The sequence below is a fragment of the Manis pentadactyla genome, chromosome 5 (genome assembly GCF_030020395.1).
Source record: "Manis pentadactyla isolate mManPen7 chromosome 5, mManPen7.hap1, whole genome shotgun sequence".
In the NCBI taxonomy this organism is placed as follows: Eukaryota; Metazoa; Chordata; class Mammalia; order Pholidota; family Manidae; genus Manis; species Manis pentadactyla.
The window spans coordinates 59,540,943-59,557,230 of record NC_080023.1 but is presented as its reverse complement, the minus strand read 5'-3'; positions in this window follow the sequence as shown (position 1 = coordinate 59,557,230).

Below are 16,288 nucleotides of genomic sequence, written 5' to 3'. Positions count from 1 at the left end.
ATTTCAACACATATGCTGCACAAATACACACATGTGTGCACACACACACACAAACTTTGTGTTAGCCATTTATGAACTCATCCATCCTAATCATTTCCATAATAAGGAGTGAGCTCATATAATCAGGGAAATTAGCCTATTTCTTAGCATAAAAAGATATTAAAGGGATATTCAGCAAAATTAAACAGGCCATTTGATTCCTTCATGCACTTCTGATCTGAACACTGCATTCTTACCCACGTTAGTCCTTTCTTGTGACACCAGTTAGTGTGCAGTGTAGCGTTGGCAACAGCCCTAACTTTCTTTGCTGTCTTAAGCACAGCTAAGGGTCTGAATCAACCACTATTTAGTCTTAGCAATTACAAGAACATGAACTTGGACTAACCAAATAAAAAGTGGCCAAGGACCAGTTGTATAGACTGAACCTCCCCCTGCCCCCACCCCCATCACCACACACACACAAATTATAATTGGGACTTACATTCCTTATGTCATCTTACTTCAGAACATCTGTGTGATGTTGATATTAAAGAAATACATATTTGGTCTTTGCCTCATTTCTGGCACACAGCTCTGAAAAACCTTGGAATTTCCTAAGTGAGGAAGGTGATGAAGGTGTCTTTTGTTAGGTTAATGGTTAACTTTTGGAAAGCACCTAGGGATTGAGGGTGGTGGTCAGCGGAGCCAGCCATGCATTACAGGGCTTGAGGTTTCAGTCCACTGACCAGCTTCTGGGGAGGAGAGAGTGGCTGAAGGCTGAATCAGTTGCCAGCGGCCAGTGATTTAATCAGTTGTGCCCGTGTAATGAGGCCACCTAAAAACCCAAAAAGATGGGGTTCATAGAATTTCTGAATGTGGAGGTGCTGGGGAATGGTGTTTCTGGAGAGGACCTGAAGGCTCCATGTCCCTTCCCCACACCTTGCCGTAGGCACCTCTTCAATCTGGCTGTTCTATGATAGACTGGTGATATAGTAAATAAAATGTTTCTCTGAGTTCTGTGAGCTGCCCTAAGCAAATTAATGGAAGCTGAGAAGGGGTTTGTGGTACTTGAGGAGGGGTTTCTGATGTAGCCTGTTGGTCAGAAATATAGGAAACAACCTGGACATATGACTGGCATCTTAAATCCTGAGAAGGGGTCACTGGTACTTCAGTAGCTCCTTGGTCAGAAGCATTGGTGATAAACTGCTTGTTCTTGGTGTCTGAAGGTGGGGGGCAGTCTTGTTGACTGAGCTCTTAACTTGTGGGATCTGTTGTTATCTCCTAGTAGATAGCATCACAATTGAGTTAAATTGCAGGACACCCAGCTCATGGTGGAGAATTGTTTGCTGGTGACGTGTTGGGAGCCCCCTTCCCTATACATTGGAGTTGGTGACCAGAACCTTTTAAGCCTGTCTTTGCATTCTCTCTCTTGGGTGGATTTCGGTGGCTGGATGCCGGTAGCTGACAGCCTTAGTTAGGATAACTTTGGTCTGACTCCCTACCCCTCTATTTGGCCATTTGCTGGCCAAGCTGAAAGAGAAGTCTGTGTTTACTTGATGATGAATCACCCTTTCCTTCCTGAGCCTTGACTCCCCTGGCTTCCTTGACACTGCACTCTCAGGGCACACCATTCCCCAGGTTCCTGAAGGAGTGGTGGTAGTTGGAATTGGGAAGTGGTAATCATGTTTCTTTCCAATGTGGCTTCTGAACCAGTGGAGAAGTAGGCACAGGATGCAGATGGAAACTGACATACCAGTCTTATTATAATAAGGCTGAACTGGAGAATGTAGCCTGGGACAACTGGATGACTCAGTCTTTTGATGGAACTGGAGGGACTTTTTCACCCTGTTGTAGGCAGTGAAGCAGGCTCCCCAGGCCTCCCCTTGCAGGGCAGAATCTGCCTCCGCAGCTTCCCGCAGGAGAGGTAAGGACATGACTCATACTGCTGGCTAACTAGTCTGAAACGGAAGAAGATCGGACCTGGGGCCACACTTGTGCAGACACATTTTTATGATTTACCAGTCTGATAAATCAATATTCCTTCCTTGAAGACCTCTTTGAAAGTATGTGAGAAATATATTTTTAACTTTGTAAGCTGTCCAGCCTCACATGCATATATCCTCCAAATGCCTAGTTAATTCCTCTCCTTGTTCCATAAAGAATAAATCAACAATTCATACACCCCTAATGATGGGTGACCACCCCAGTCCTAACTCCTCATGTTTATACCTTAGCTTTGATGATTTTTCCTTTAAATCTTTCATACTTATATAGTTCTCATTCCAGATTTTTATTTATATGGTATAAACATTTAGAAAAAAAGATGATTACAAAGACTCATTCTATAGAAATATATTTTTAGGTTTAGAAAACACATCATATGAGCATATTTCTTAAACTTATGAAGCATGCATTCTCTAAAGTTGCATATATATTAAAAGTGTAATAATGATGATGTTTTCTTGTAAAATCATACCATACGTTCCTACTGACCCTTCTGATGGAAATAGAATTTCATCAGGCCTCAGAACATTGGCACTGATGGGGCCTTGTATTTTACATGAATCTGAAACTTAGTTTGGGAGGAGAATTCTAAAATCTGGAAAGATTTGTGATTCCTGTAGAAAGTCTGATAAAACTTCAGAAAAAAATTCTAGGACATTTTTTAGTATTTCCAAATGAGTCTCAACTGAGTTAAGAAAGTGTTCTGAGTGGCCCCTTTTTCCAAGGCTGAAAAACTGAATTAAATTTTAACCTCTTTGCTCAATTTTTTTAAAACCCTAAACCTGAGCGCATCCATGCTTGTATAGGATTTGAGCTATTTCTTCCGTGTTGGAAATCCCCTTCTTAGTGTGAGATCCTTCTCTTGATATGCAGCAAGGTAGAGAATTGCTTTGCACAAGGCAAAAAGCAAGGGACCATGAACCCTTAATGGCAGTTCAGGCCTGGCACGCAGGAAATTTCTGAGTGGATGAATCAACATTTAATGAGCTCCTCCTGTGTTCAGAGTTATTTAAGCCTAGTGGGGAAGACAGAATACTCTCTTTGTTCACATTCTCCTCTTCATGTCATATGCCCATTTTATGATTAAAAACATAGCATTAAAGGAGAAATTCTTTTGGGTTACTGTATTAGTCTGTCCAGTAATATTCTTAGATGTGTGTTAATATTCTAATGCCAGAAACATATATGTCATCTTTCTTATCTGTAATACCACTCAACTTCTTCTAGCACTCAGGGTTTCTCCTTTCTAGATTCATGGATGCTTTCTAGATAAATTATAGGGCAGATAACCCATCTGAGTGTCTCATATTATTTTAGTTGGAAAAATTCATAAGGGTTGAATTTGATTTTCCAGTGCCTGAACTAAATCCAAAAAGTGCATTTCACTCAGTTGCTAGATACTATACTAGTTATACAACTCTTTTCCCTTCTTTTTCCAAGAAACCTATTGGAATATTGATGTACATGCTGAACCATTTATCAATTTCTCCATTCATTCATTTAATAGTATTTATTGAGGGTTTTTTTGTGTGTGTTTGAGCACCAGGGTTACAAAGATGAGTAATATATGATCCCTGATATTGAGACACCAATTATCTAGTGAGAAAAAAAGACAGAAAAAAGCAATGACAGGATAGTATGATGTATGAGATAACAGAGGCATGAATTAATGGAGTCAGATGTCTTGGGATGAAAAGGGGAAATGGGACATTCTGGCTTTGTCTTAGATCACGCATGAGGAGTTTCCTAGGTGGAAGGGGTACCTAGGGAGAGGATTATAATGTGCTCAGGAAACATTTAATTAATAGCCTGTCATAATGTTGTTTCTTTGAGGGTAGATAAACAAGTGTTTAATTTAGAAATTCATAAATATTGAATGGCAGGTTTTTCCCCCAGTGGAGTGAGATCCCTGGAGCAAAAGAGAGAAGAATGGTTCTTATCCAAAGAAACATTGCAAAATTAAGTGTGCTAAAGACAGTTTCATATTTATACATTTAGATACTTGTTTTTCACATTAAGTTTGTTTATTAAGTTCTACTTTAAAATTACTTCAAGGACCAAATACTCCTTTGATTGTGCGTAGATTACTGAACTGGGACAGCATGACTAGCATAATCTTGATTTGACCTTATCTTTGATTTTTCTCTCTTTCTTCCAGGATTATACACTGAGTGTGAGCAGCCAGACCAAAACCTCTGATGTGACCAAGAACAAAGACTGGGTGAGCCAAGAGTGAAGGGGCAAGAGATGTTAGATGACTCTGTGGTCAAGCCAAAGCATGTTTGACCTCATTGCTATGAATGATTGCTGAATTCTTTAGAGTAGGGGAAGTCAGTAAATGAGTGAGTGCTCTTGTACTCAACTGACCACGCTGGAAATTCATGTGACCACTAGCTCCAACTGTCTTGGATAAACTGAGCACACAAGGAACAGAGGAAGCTGGAACTTAGTGCTGTGCTGGCACTCTGTGCAGTAACCTAAATTTGTTTTTCAGTATCTTCCTTGTTCCTAGGATTTCCCTGCACTCCACTATTGAAATGGAAATCCTCTACATAAGTGTGTAGGTCACTGTATATTGCTGAGGGGAAAAGGATGAAGAGCTTACTATTTAATGCTTGTTATCACAAAATATACCATAGCTAATATTTTGGGTCGTGAATAAAGAGGATTGCCTAACACTCTTGCATACAAACATCTTAGCTCTATATGTGTTCCCTGAGATTGGAACATAATATGTGAAAGTATTCGTGAGTTGCTTTACTCTGGAAAAGGTGCTGATGGTACTGCACTGGTAATACCAGCAACAGGAATTTCTATATGAAGTATTTTCCACTCCTTCATCATCAGTATCTCTCAGCACACTTTTCTTCTGTATGATTGTAATGATATTTTTCAAATCCCTCTCTGTTTCCATGTCATAAGTGAAAACTGTTATAATAATCCATAGACTCTTTCATTTAATAAATGACACATTCTGGTCATTCTTTCCCTTCTCTTTATTAGGGCAACTATCATTTCTATGCCTTAAGAAAAACTAATAAAGAGAATGAGAAATAGGAGTCAAAGCACCAAAGCACTTTACAAGACCTGTAGTGTGAAAGTGTGAATATTTGCTTCTTAAGAAGCAGGATCTGATGACATATTGTTGGAAGAACTCTACATTTATTAATTCAATTCCTTTAACAACTCTAACCCCCAATTTATAACTCCCAATTTCAAGATGATGAAATCAAAGCCAAGAGATTTTAAGTAAAGTTACTCAAGACCTAGTAGAGTTGCTGAAGCTTGAATTCAGGCGATCTGGAATCTCAACCATTATGCTACAAATAACTTGATATTAGTGGGGAAAAAAAATAACTTTCCTTGACAGAATTTAATTGGTGAGAACCAATTACCTTATAAAATCTATTTTTATTTTGATTCTTCCCATTTTATAAAGAAAACTGATTTAAGTATGCTTACAGCTACTGTACTTAGTTTCAAAGATATGCAATCAGGTTGCTGTATTCTATAGTGAACTAAGCAACTGTATTGAGACTCAAAAGACTGACGCTGGCTGGACTTCACATCTGGTACTGGGCCACAGTAAACATGCCCCCTGGCTGAACTCAGAGATTCAAAACATTTAATCTTTGCACATTAGCAGCTTCTTGCTTCCTTCAGACAAGTGTGGATTTTGCATGAAGTACAATACAAATATGCATATTTTTCAGAGGGACATTATACTTTGGGGGGTATTTTGTCTTCATAATGTTAAGTTGGACATTGTTAGGTATTTATACAACAAATGAAACCTTTCATATGCTAAGTAAATGAGAACTTATGCAAAACAATACAATGAGAGTGCTATCACAATTCCTATAAAAAGAGAATATTGAAAATGAAAGGTGCTCAAGTTGAATGTTTGGGTTCAAAGACCAGTCAACATTACTAGCTGTGTGATACTGAAGTCATTTTGCCTCTCTGTGACTTAGTTTCTTCATGTATAAAATAAGAATAATAATGGCACCAATATCATACTATTATTGTGAGGATTAAATTAGATAATAAATAAAAAGCATGTACAGAGTGCCTGGCACATAGTAAGCCCTCAGTAAAAGTTAGCAATTATTGCATTCTTGAGAATGTGTATTATGGATTGCTGTTTGTCTTAGTTGGGCCATAAGTGACTTCAACTAGTAAGAACTTATTAATGAGCCATTTGTTTATGTCAGTTATCGATACTTAACCACTTAAACTGAGGTGATAGTTGGTGTTGTATAAATATGTTTACAAAGTGAGTTACCATAGGGAGTGGTTTATGATAGGATTAGAAGGACATATTCCCTCACATAAAGCTCTATAAATAGGTGAGTCTGAGAACTCCAGAAAAAAAAATTGCATCAGTATATGCATAAGGGGAAAGTAAGATAACTTTGGGAAAATGGTCTCATGTCAGATTTTGCCCAGGGCCAAGCTAATTCTAGAGTCACCTCTAGCTTTGATAATTTTAGTCTATATTCTATTGAATAAGCAGGTACTTGGAGCTAAAAAATATTTTGCCTTAGATGATGATAATTTATAGGCCTTAAAAATCTTCTCTGAACTGTCCTAGAAAAATATACTTCCAATAGCAATATGTCTGCAATCTATGAGAAATGTAATACACTTGTTTGTTAAATCCCTTTCTTAAAAGTGGATTAAAGGTGGTTGTACTAAAAAAGATGGCAGTGTTCTATATTTCATGCATTGGTAATCAGTCTAGTTAAAAACTTCAGACTCAATTTTAAATGTGCATATTTTATCTGCTATTTATTAACATTTACAAATGGTTACTAAATAAATGAAAGGAACACATTAAAAGGTTTCATATGTCACAAGTGTATTATGAAAATGCTGGCTAAGTCGCCTGAAAATTCAGACTACTAATAGAAAGTATTAAAAATAATAAACTTTTATAGAATTCATGTTTTATTATACTTGTATGACTTTTACTAAAATGTTTGCCATATGTAACTGTAAGATAAATTCTAGCCGAAATAAGCAGGCGGAGAGAGGCAACAAAGGGCCAGGTAGTTTATTTGAATGCGAACACCCAGATGAGATTTCTCCAGTCTACAGAAACAGAGGCTGGAGAATTCGCGCACGTAAGCAGACAGGCAGCGAGTTTTTAAAGAAGGCAGGGGGAGGCAGAGCTTAGATTTACAGCGGTGCGAGGATTGGCTAACGTAAGGCACATTTTTCAGGTTGGGAGGGAGCAACAGCCGGGGACTTTGACACGTCATCAGGGTCCGACGTGCTTGCTCCTCCCATCAGCGCTCTCAGCCTTACATTTCAGCCTTTTGGTTATAATGGGCGCCGACTCAATCTGGCTACTTCTGGCTGAGAGGGACGATGTGGGGGGTGGTTTAAGGCTGGTTGATGGCCGGAGGCTCAGTTGGGAGGGGCAAGTACTCGCGCAGCAACAGTTGATTAATTTTTATGTGTGAAATTTCTGCTATGCGCTGTTGAAGGAACTTGAAAACACATGGGGCGATTAAGAGTAAACCACAAACTGTTATTAAGGGGCCCAGCAGAGGCATTAGCCAGGCCATTATGGGAGACTGAAGCCACCCATAAGGGCTGCCTTCAGGTACTCATGTTCTGTGGAGGTCTTTTTGTAATTCTTGCAGTTTTTTTACGCTTTGCTCTACGACCCCAGACTCATTGACATAGTACCAGCATTCTTGCAAGAAAATACAGGTTCCGCCCTTTTCTGCAGTAAGCAGATGTAAGGCTCACCGATTTTGAAGGGTGACCTGGGCAAGGGAAGTAAGTTGTTGCTGGAGGGAAATAAGGGAGGTTGAGGTTTCTCCTGAGGTTAGGCTCACTCTATCATCTAATGCTGCCAATTGACTTGCTAGACTTTGAGAGCTCACTAAGCTATGGCTTAACGCTCCTGCCCCTGTAGCGGCTGCAGACACTGCAGTAACTAGACTCACTCCCACCAGTACTGGTAGAAAAACTGCCCTCTTCTGTCTAGTGTTTTGATATATAGACCATTCATCTAGTGCCTGTCTTACCTCAGGTTTGCTGTACAAAGTTAGTTGGGGCACTAGCATTACTGAAAAGCAGGGTCCTACCGTGGTGCTGTTGATGCATTGGGTAAGCATGCTGTTGCACCAGAAGAATCCGCCTCCTTGAAGGGAAATTGGAGTGACTACAGTCACCCATCGTTGGCATTGGCTTCTCATTGGCCATTCTGAGATAGTGGAATGCTGAGTCAGGTAGCAGATTAGCGGGGACGATGGTTTTTCATGCCATTTTCTGGTGACTCCAGGCTTATGCCAAGCTTTGGGCTCAAGGCTTGTTTTCCACATTGGTACTTCGCTTAAAGGGAGGCCACAGTCTTTCTTAGAGTTTACTGGTTGAGCCTGGAAAAAACTAATGGGAACTGCAGCCACCGGGGGGCGTTGGAGGGAGGCACAGAGGAAACACAATTAGACACATTGCTGAGGATATGTGAAGCATTAAGAAACTGCACTGTTTCTCTAATGACTCTGGCCCAGGAAAGTTGTGTTCCTGCTGGTCGTAGATAGTCAGGGTAGGGGTCTGACTGGATCCTCTGTTTTAGTGCCTGTTCTGTTTTTAAAATATTACTTGATACCCGTGCCTGGGTGTTTAAGACTTCCGTGAGAGTGGGGTTTACAGTGGTCCACTCTCTTTTGATGTCGATCGTGCCCCGTGGAAAGGCTTGACTGCTTTTGTACAGCTTGCCCCATACTCCTTTTTCCCAGCATTGGTCCCATGGGTCACTAATGGTAATGTATAGCCTATCTTGTATCTTGGTAAACATTTTGTCATTGGTTCCCCTTGTCGTGTCTCCTACTGTATGAACTTTACATTTATTTGCTTCAGGATGACATCCTCCATGCATGTTGGACTGGAATGTACATGTACTAGAGGTCTGGTCGTAAGGGAAGTATAGCGTTGGGTTTGAGAAGGTATTTAAGCTGTCTGTGTATATCGGTATTTGAATCAGTACCTGACAACCCGCACGCAGGCAGTTTTGGGTGCCTACTTCTAGGGCCTCAGTTCCATGAGGAAGGGTTAGGTTAAGCTTGAATTTCCATGCCGAATAGCTCTGCCTGGAGACTATAGGGTCATCTATTTGGCTGGCTGTACTTGACATGACTAACCCATAGCTTAAGAGGACCCACCTCACAAGACACCCACTCATCATGTCTGGGTACCCGTTTGAGCCTAGAAAGGTGATACCAGGAGGAGTGCCCATGTAGTTTGGCTGCTGAGGGTGTAGTGAGGATTACTATATAAGGCCCTGTCCAGTGGGGTTGGAGAGATTTTGGCTGGAGTTCTCTTAGGAGCACTTCATCTCCTGGCTGAAGGATCGCTACATCTCCTTGGTTGCTGGATGACGTAGGTTGGGGTAGGAGCTGGTCTGCGTGTTCCCTAAGGAGATGCCTCGACAGTGTAAAGTAAGGAGGGTAGGAGGCCAAAGGAGGAGAGGTAGCGGGCAGGCCTGTGTTTAATAAGAAGGGCCTGCCATACATCAGCTCAAATGCACTTAGTCCTGCTGGTCCCCGGGGGGCAGCATGTAGCCGAGCGAGAGCGATGGGGAGAAGATTGGGCCACGAGAGCTTTACCTCTAGAGACAGCTTAGTTAGTTGGTCTTTTAGGAGACTGTTAGCTCTTTCAACCTTACCCAACGATTGGGGGTGGTAGGGTATATGGAGGTTCCAGGTGATATTGAGAGCCTCAGCTGTTAGCTGGGTGACCTGAGAGATGAAAGCAGGCCATTGTCCAACAGTAGAGAGGCAGGCAGGCCAAAGCGGGGGATGATATGCACTACCAATGTCTGTGCCACCACCGAAGCTGTCTCTTGGTTGGTGGGGAAGCTTCAATCCATCCTGAAAAGGTATCGACCAGAACTAGTAAATACCTGAGTTTTTTATGTTTAGGCATGTGGGTGAAATCGACCTGCCAGTCCTGTCCGGGGATGGTTCCTCTCATCTGGTGGAGGGCCATCCGGATTTTCAGAGCACCTTGAGACGAGACGCGATGATAAGTATTGCAGCCTTGGTGTACCTCATCTATGGCCTTGCGGAGACCATAAGGGGCAAATATGGGGGAGAGAAACTGGTGCATGGCTTCCGGCCCAATGTGTAGAAACTGATGAATTTTGGATATGACATCCCTGCCTTGGGCTTGGGGGAGGGTAATTCGTCCCCCAAGATATATCCATCCCTGATCCCCTAACTCTCCCCCTTGATGTAGGAGCAGTTGTCGTTCATTATCGGGGTATTGGGGCAGTAGAGAGGGGGAAAGAAACAACACAGAGGGTGGGGTAGACCCAGATGTTAACTGTCGGGCCGTGGTGTCTGCCAACGCATTACCTCTGGTTACTGGATCATTTCCAGTTTGATGTCCTTTACAATGCACGATGGCCACCTCCTTGGGGTCCTGTAGGGCTTGTAGCAGGCGGCTGATAGCCCTGCCATTGATGATTGGGGTTCCCTTGGTAGTGAGGAAGCCCCTTTCCTTCTAAATTGCTGCATGAGTGTGTGTAATCAAGAAGGCATATTTAGAGTCAGTATAAATTGTGGCTCTCTTCCCGGCTGCCAGCTGTAACACTCGGGTAAGAGCTACTAGTTCGGTTTTCTGGGAGGTGGTCCCAGTTGGGAGTAGGTTTGCTTCTATCACTTGCAACAGAGTTACCACTGCATAGGCTGCCTTTCTTACCCCATCACTCCCCTTCACCGAGCTTCAGTCTATGAAAAAGGTCAAGTCAGGGTCCTTGAGGGGCATGTCTTGTAGGTCCTCTCTAGGTTTTCTAAGAGCTTCTACAATCTCTACACAGGAATGAGTGGGCTGATCTGCCTGATCACTGATGGGAAGCAAGGAGGCTAGGTTAAGGGGTGGAGAGACTTGTAGGGTTACCTGTGGATGTTCAATAAACAGGAGGTGGAATTCCTGTACTCTTGAAGGACTCAAGGAGGCCAGGGATTTATGACTCAAAAGATCTTGTAACCGGTGTGGGGAATACACAGTAATGGGCTGTTGGAGCGTTAATTTTAGGGCTTCTCGGGCCAGACTTTCCGCAGCTGCCAGGGTTCAGAGGCAAGGCTGCCACCCTCTGACGGTGGCATCCCACTGTTTGGAGAGAAATGCAATGGGACGGCACCCTGGCCCCACTGGCTGTACCAGCTCTCCGGTGGCTACCCCTGCCCTTTCTGCTGTATATAGGGTAAAGGGCTTGGTTAGGTCGGGGAGCATCAACGGGGGGGATGAGAGTAACGCATTCCGCAACTGATTGAAAGCAGAAGCTACTTCAGTGGGTGAAGTTAGCGGCCCAGTAGGAGTCTCTGTAGCAGCTGCATAGAGCGGTCTGGCCAGAAGGGCAAAGTTAGGCACCCAGTGTCTGAAAAACCCTACTACTCCTAGAAAGGATAGTATCTTGGCTCCTGAAGTAGGTGGCAGGAGAGCTTTAATCGCAACCACTCAGTCTGCTGTCAGGGCTTTAGTGGTGGGAGTTAGAGTTAGCCCAAGTTATGTAACTTGAGGTAGAGACAGCTGTGCTTTGGCTGGGGATACTCTGTACCCTAGGTCTGCCAGGAAATTGAGAAGGGATGTGGTGTCTAGGACCGAGGCCTCCTTTGAGGGGCTGCAAAGTAAAAGATCATCTACATATTGGAGGAGAGTACTCTTGCCTGTTGAATGTCACGAGAGGTCCTCTGCCAGGGCCTGTCCAAAAAGATGGGGGCTATCTCTAAAACCTTTAGGTAGAACAGTCCAGGTCAGTTGTCTAGATCAACAGGTATCAGGGTCTTCCCATGTGAAGGCAAATAGCGGCTGCAATTCTGAGTGGAGGGGTATAGTGAAAAAGGCATCTTTAAGGTCTAGTACAGTAAAATGAGAGGTACTGGGTGGGACCTGAGATAGAAGAGTGTATGGGTTAGGCACTACTGGGTGTAGAGGGATAACAGCCTCGTTAATTATTCGGAAGTCTTGAACGAGGCGGTACACTCCAGAAGGCTTTTTTACTGGCAAGATGGGAGTATTGCATGGAGAGTTAGTCAGTACTAAAAGCCGTTGAGAGAGTAGACGATTAACAATAGGCTGTAGTCCCTTTCGGTGAACCTGTGAAATAGGAAATTGAGGCCGAGAAGGGAAGTGGGATGGGTCTTTAAGGCGTATTAAAACTGGGGTGTGGTGGGTTGCCACCATGGGGGTGGAGATGTCCCATACAACTGAATTGACAGTAGTCCAGGGAGTTGGGAGACTTAGGTCTCTGTCATCTAACTCTCCTTCGCCGACTAAAGCAATGACGGAGTTTCTGGCATTTTGTAAGCATTTAAAAGGTGGGAGGGAAATAGAGGCTCCTAACTTATAGAGCAAATCTCATCCTAACAGAGGGGTAGGACAGGAAGGCATGACTAGAAAGGAATAACGGGATGCTTTGAAAGGTGCAGGCCACTGAGCCTGTCTCTAAAGGCTTGGAGGAGGTTCCCATGACTCCAGCTATGGAGACCTTGGCAGGGTATAAAGGCCCTTTAAAGGAGGGGAGAACAGAGTAGGTAGCCCCCATGTCCACCAAGAAAGAGATGGACTTACCTGCTACCCACAGCTTAGCCCTGGGCTCAGCGAAGGTGATCGGGTGTCTGAGTCCAGGCATCTTCAATCTTCAAGGATGCCCAGCGGGTCTGAAGGGTAGTCCTTCTAGGGCGTCTGCCCCCCACGGAACTCTGCCGCCGGGGGAGGACCACCCTCTAGAATACATTCTACTTTCCAATGACCTTGCTTACCACAGCTGGGGTATGGTTTGGTCGGTTTGCATGGGTTGGGGCACTTCTGTGCCTAGTGCCCTTCTTCGCCGCACTGAAAGCAAGGGCCCGGAGGTTCAAGTCGATCTTCAGGGACACCCCGATGATCCCTACGAGCCGGCCGCAGAGCAGCTTTTATGGCATGAGTTTGTTCTGCCTTTCGGGCAGCTGACTTCCTCTTGCTCTCGTCCTCTTGGGCATGAAAAACTTTAAATGCCGTATCTACTAGGTCTCCTAGAGGTGCTGGGGGACCATCTTCAGCCTTTTTAAGCTTGCGCCTGATGTCAGGAGCTGACTGAGTTGTAAAATGCATGGCCAGGAGAGAGGAACCTAACGCTTAGTGAAAGCTCCTAGAGTTTCTTTGAGGCGCTTGAGGAATTCTGATGGGTTTTCATCAGGTTTCTCGGTAATTTCTCTTAACTTATCATAATTGATAGCTTTTTGGGCAGTAGAGTTCATACCTGCCAATAAGTAGCGAACCATGAGATCCTGGCAAGCTTCACCCTCAGGAGAATTATAATCCCATAGGGGTTCCTGTAGAGGAATAGCTTCTCTGCCCATAGGTTCCTGCTCATCTGTGGCATGGGTCTCATTGGCACAGTGCTGTGCCACTGATGTGACACGGTCATATTCCTCCGGGGTTAGAGTGGATTGGAGGACTATATGCATGCACATTGTGTCAGGTGAGCTTGTAAGCTCAAGTAAGATATTTAAACTGTTTAGCAAACATTACGGGGTTGGAGGAAAAGGATCCCAATCGCTGTTCCACTTGGGACAAGTCTGCCAGAGAAAAGGGAACACGAACTTGCACTACTCCTTCAGCTCCTGCTACCTCTCTTAGAGGAGCTATCACGTGGGCTTAAGACCACTGTGACTTAGAGCGAGTTACAGGAGGGCTAGACCATTTGGGCGCCAGCTGCGGCGAGTAAGATGGTGGTAGATTTGAAGGAGGGGACGGAGGAGGCAACTTTGGTAGTGGGGGATACAACCTGGGAATCAGTGCAGAACTTGAAGGCAGGGGATTAGGATATGGGGGAGTTTTATCTGAAGTGGAGTAGCACCTGTGGAGTAAAATGGTGGGCAGACTGGGAGAGAAGGGGAACAAGATGGAGGAGAGACCGGAAGAGAAGGAGAGCAAGGTGGAGGAGAGACTGGGAGAGAAGGAGAACAAGATGGAGGACATGAACAATGAGGAAGGGAGCTGGCCCCCGCGGTGGGCCTGGAGGAGCGGGAAGGGGGGTAGCTGAGATCCTCTGCCGAGTCTGTCAGAGAAGAGCCTCCCAGTAGTAGGAGTGGTAGAGCTCGGCAGTCCTTGGCAGAGGCCTGGGCCAACAAAACTTGGGAAGGAGAACACTTAACATATAGATCAGGACGGGTGCACAAAGTCCAAAAGGCCTGCACATATGGGATTTCACCCCACTTTCCATCCCGGTGGCAATAATTAGTTAAGTCGGTGAGGAGGCTAAAATCAAAAGTTCCCTCAGGGGGCCAGCGAGATTGGTCATCCAAGGGATACTGAGGCCAGGCCTGAGAGCAAAGGAAGACTAACTTCTGTTTGCGAATTTCCCAGGACAAATATAGAGTAGCCAGATTAGAAATGAGACACTGCAGCAGGGTCTGAGCCTCTGCTTTCATGGGCTGGTTTCCCATGTCTGTGTTCACTTCCCAAAAAAAATCCTGCTGAGAGGAGCGCGCCCAGCGTCCCAAGCACACCAAGTCAGGGGAGACGGCCTGGGAGCCTGGGTGAGGGACGTCTCCCCCACCGCAGGGCCAGGGGGCGAGTATCCCAGATACTCGCAACAGATGGGCTGAATGCCTGGACCGGGACGTAGCTATGATTTCAGACGGACCAGGTGAAACAGAGTTAGGGAGGGAAGCAGACAGAGGGAAACTGAGGGACTCACCGGAAAACAGTCCACGCAGCGGAGAGCAGGCTGAGGTCCCAGGTCGGGGAAGGAGGGGGTGGGGCTGCTGGTGGTCGGTCAGGGCCCCACGCTCACACTCTCCCGGGTTTCGGCACCATATGTAAGATAAATTCTAGCTGAAATAAGCAGGCAAAGAGAGGCAACAAAGGGCCAGGTAGTTTATTTGAATGCGAACACCCAGATGAGATTTCTCCAGTCTACAGAAATAGAGGCTGGAGAATTCGCGCACGTAAGCAGACAGGCAGCGAGTTTTTAAAGAAGGCAGGGGGAGGCAGAGCTTAGATTTACAGCGGTGCGAGGATTGGCTAACGTAAGGCACATTTTTCAGGTTGGGAGGGGGCAACAGCCGGGGACTTTGACACGTCATCAGGGTCCGATGTGCTTGCTCCTCCCGTCAGCGCTCTCAGCCTTACAGTAACTTATAACAAACAATTTTTGTGTCTTAATCTGTAAATGAATTTTTTTATTAGTGTTAGGAAGTTACCCTAACACCCAGGATTTTTCTAAGCAGTGGATTTTAGCTCCTGGCCAGATTATGGGAAAGCATCTGGAATGTAAAAGTAAAGTGATTTCTGAGACAAAATTGAGCCATTTACTGGGGGTGAGAGTGAATGAACATCCTTGTAGGATATCCCAGACTTGGAATATATAACACATGCCCTTCCAGGATGGATTAAGAATTCTTTTCCATGCCCCACTATTGTGTCTGTTCACATTTTAACTGTGGCCATCTTTTGGGTGTGGGGTGTATATGCTAATTTGGAGAAGAGAAACTAAAACCATTCACACCATCTATGATAATACTCAATAAACAACATTTTTTCTTGAAAACAGAGATGAAGACTGACTTGTAGCAATTGGAATTTGTAATGTAGATAGTACCCTGCTGATCTGATTGTTTGTATGTGTGCTTTAGTAGACAGAACAGAAAAATGAAGACTTTTTCTTCATTACTGAACTATTACATATACAAAACTTGTATGAAACATTGACAGTTTTCAAAATACTCATCTAGAAAAGGGATAAAATCCTAAAGTACATGATTCAATGAGTAGAGAAACTGACCCAGGACTCTTGCTTACTCTCAGGGAGCTAGCAGGAGTATTATCTAGGTTTCTTTAGTAAATCCACACTCACTTGAAGGGAAAAAGTGTCTCTTTGCAGGCATATAGCATTGTAATGCTTCTTTCCACGTATAACTGAATATTATCACTTTGTATACATACTATCAAAATGGGGTGATAAGGATGATCCTACAGTGAAAAATCAAGGAAAGAAAAAAAAGCCTAACAATCTGCTTGCTTTGTAGCAGGTACTGTGCTTAAGTGCTTTTATCTTTGATTTTATTGTGTCTTCAGTATAAAAGGCCTATTACATTTCTCAAAAATAGCTGATGTGTGAGCAATACTGGGTCTATTATTTTCAGTTCAGATACTATTTTTATGGACTATAAATTATTATCCTATACAGTATCTATCAAGTTTTACAAATGAAGGCACTGAACCTGAGAAAGTTTGAGTAAATTGCTGGAGATTCCTTAGTGTTTTGTGGGTAAAATTGTAACATTTCCAGAATATCTTG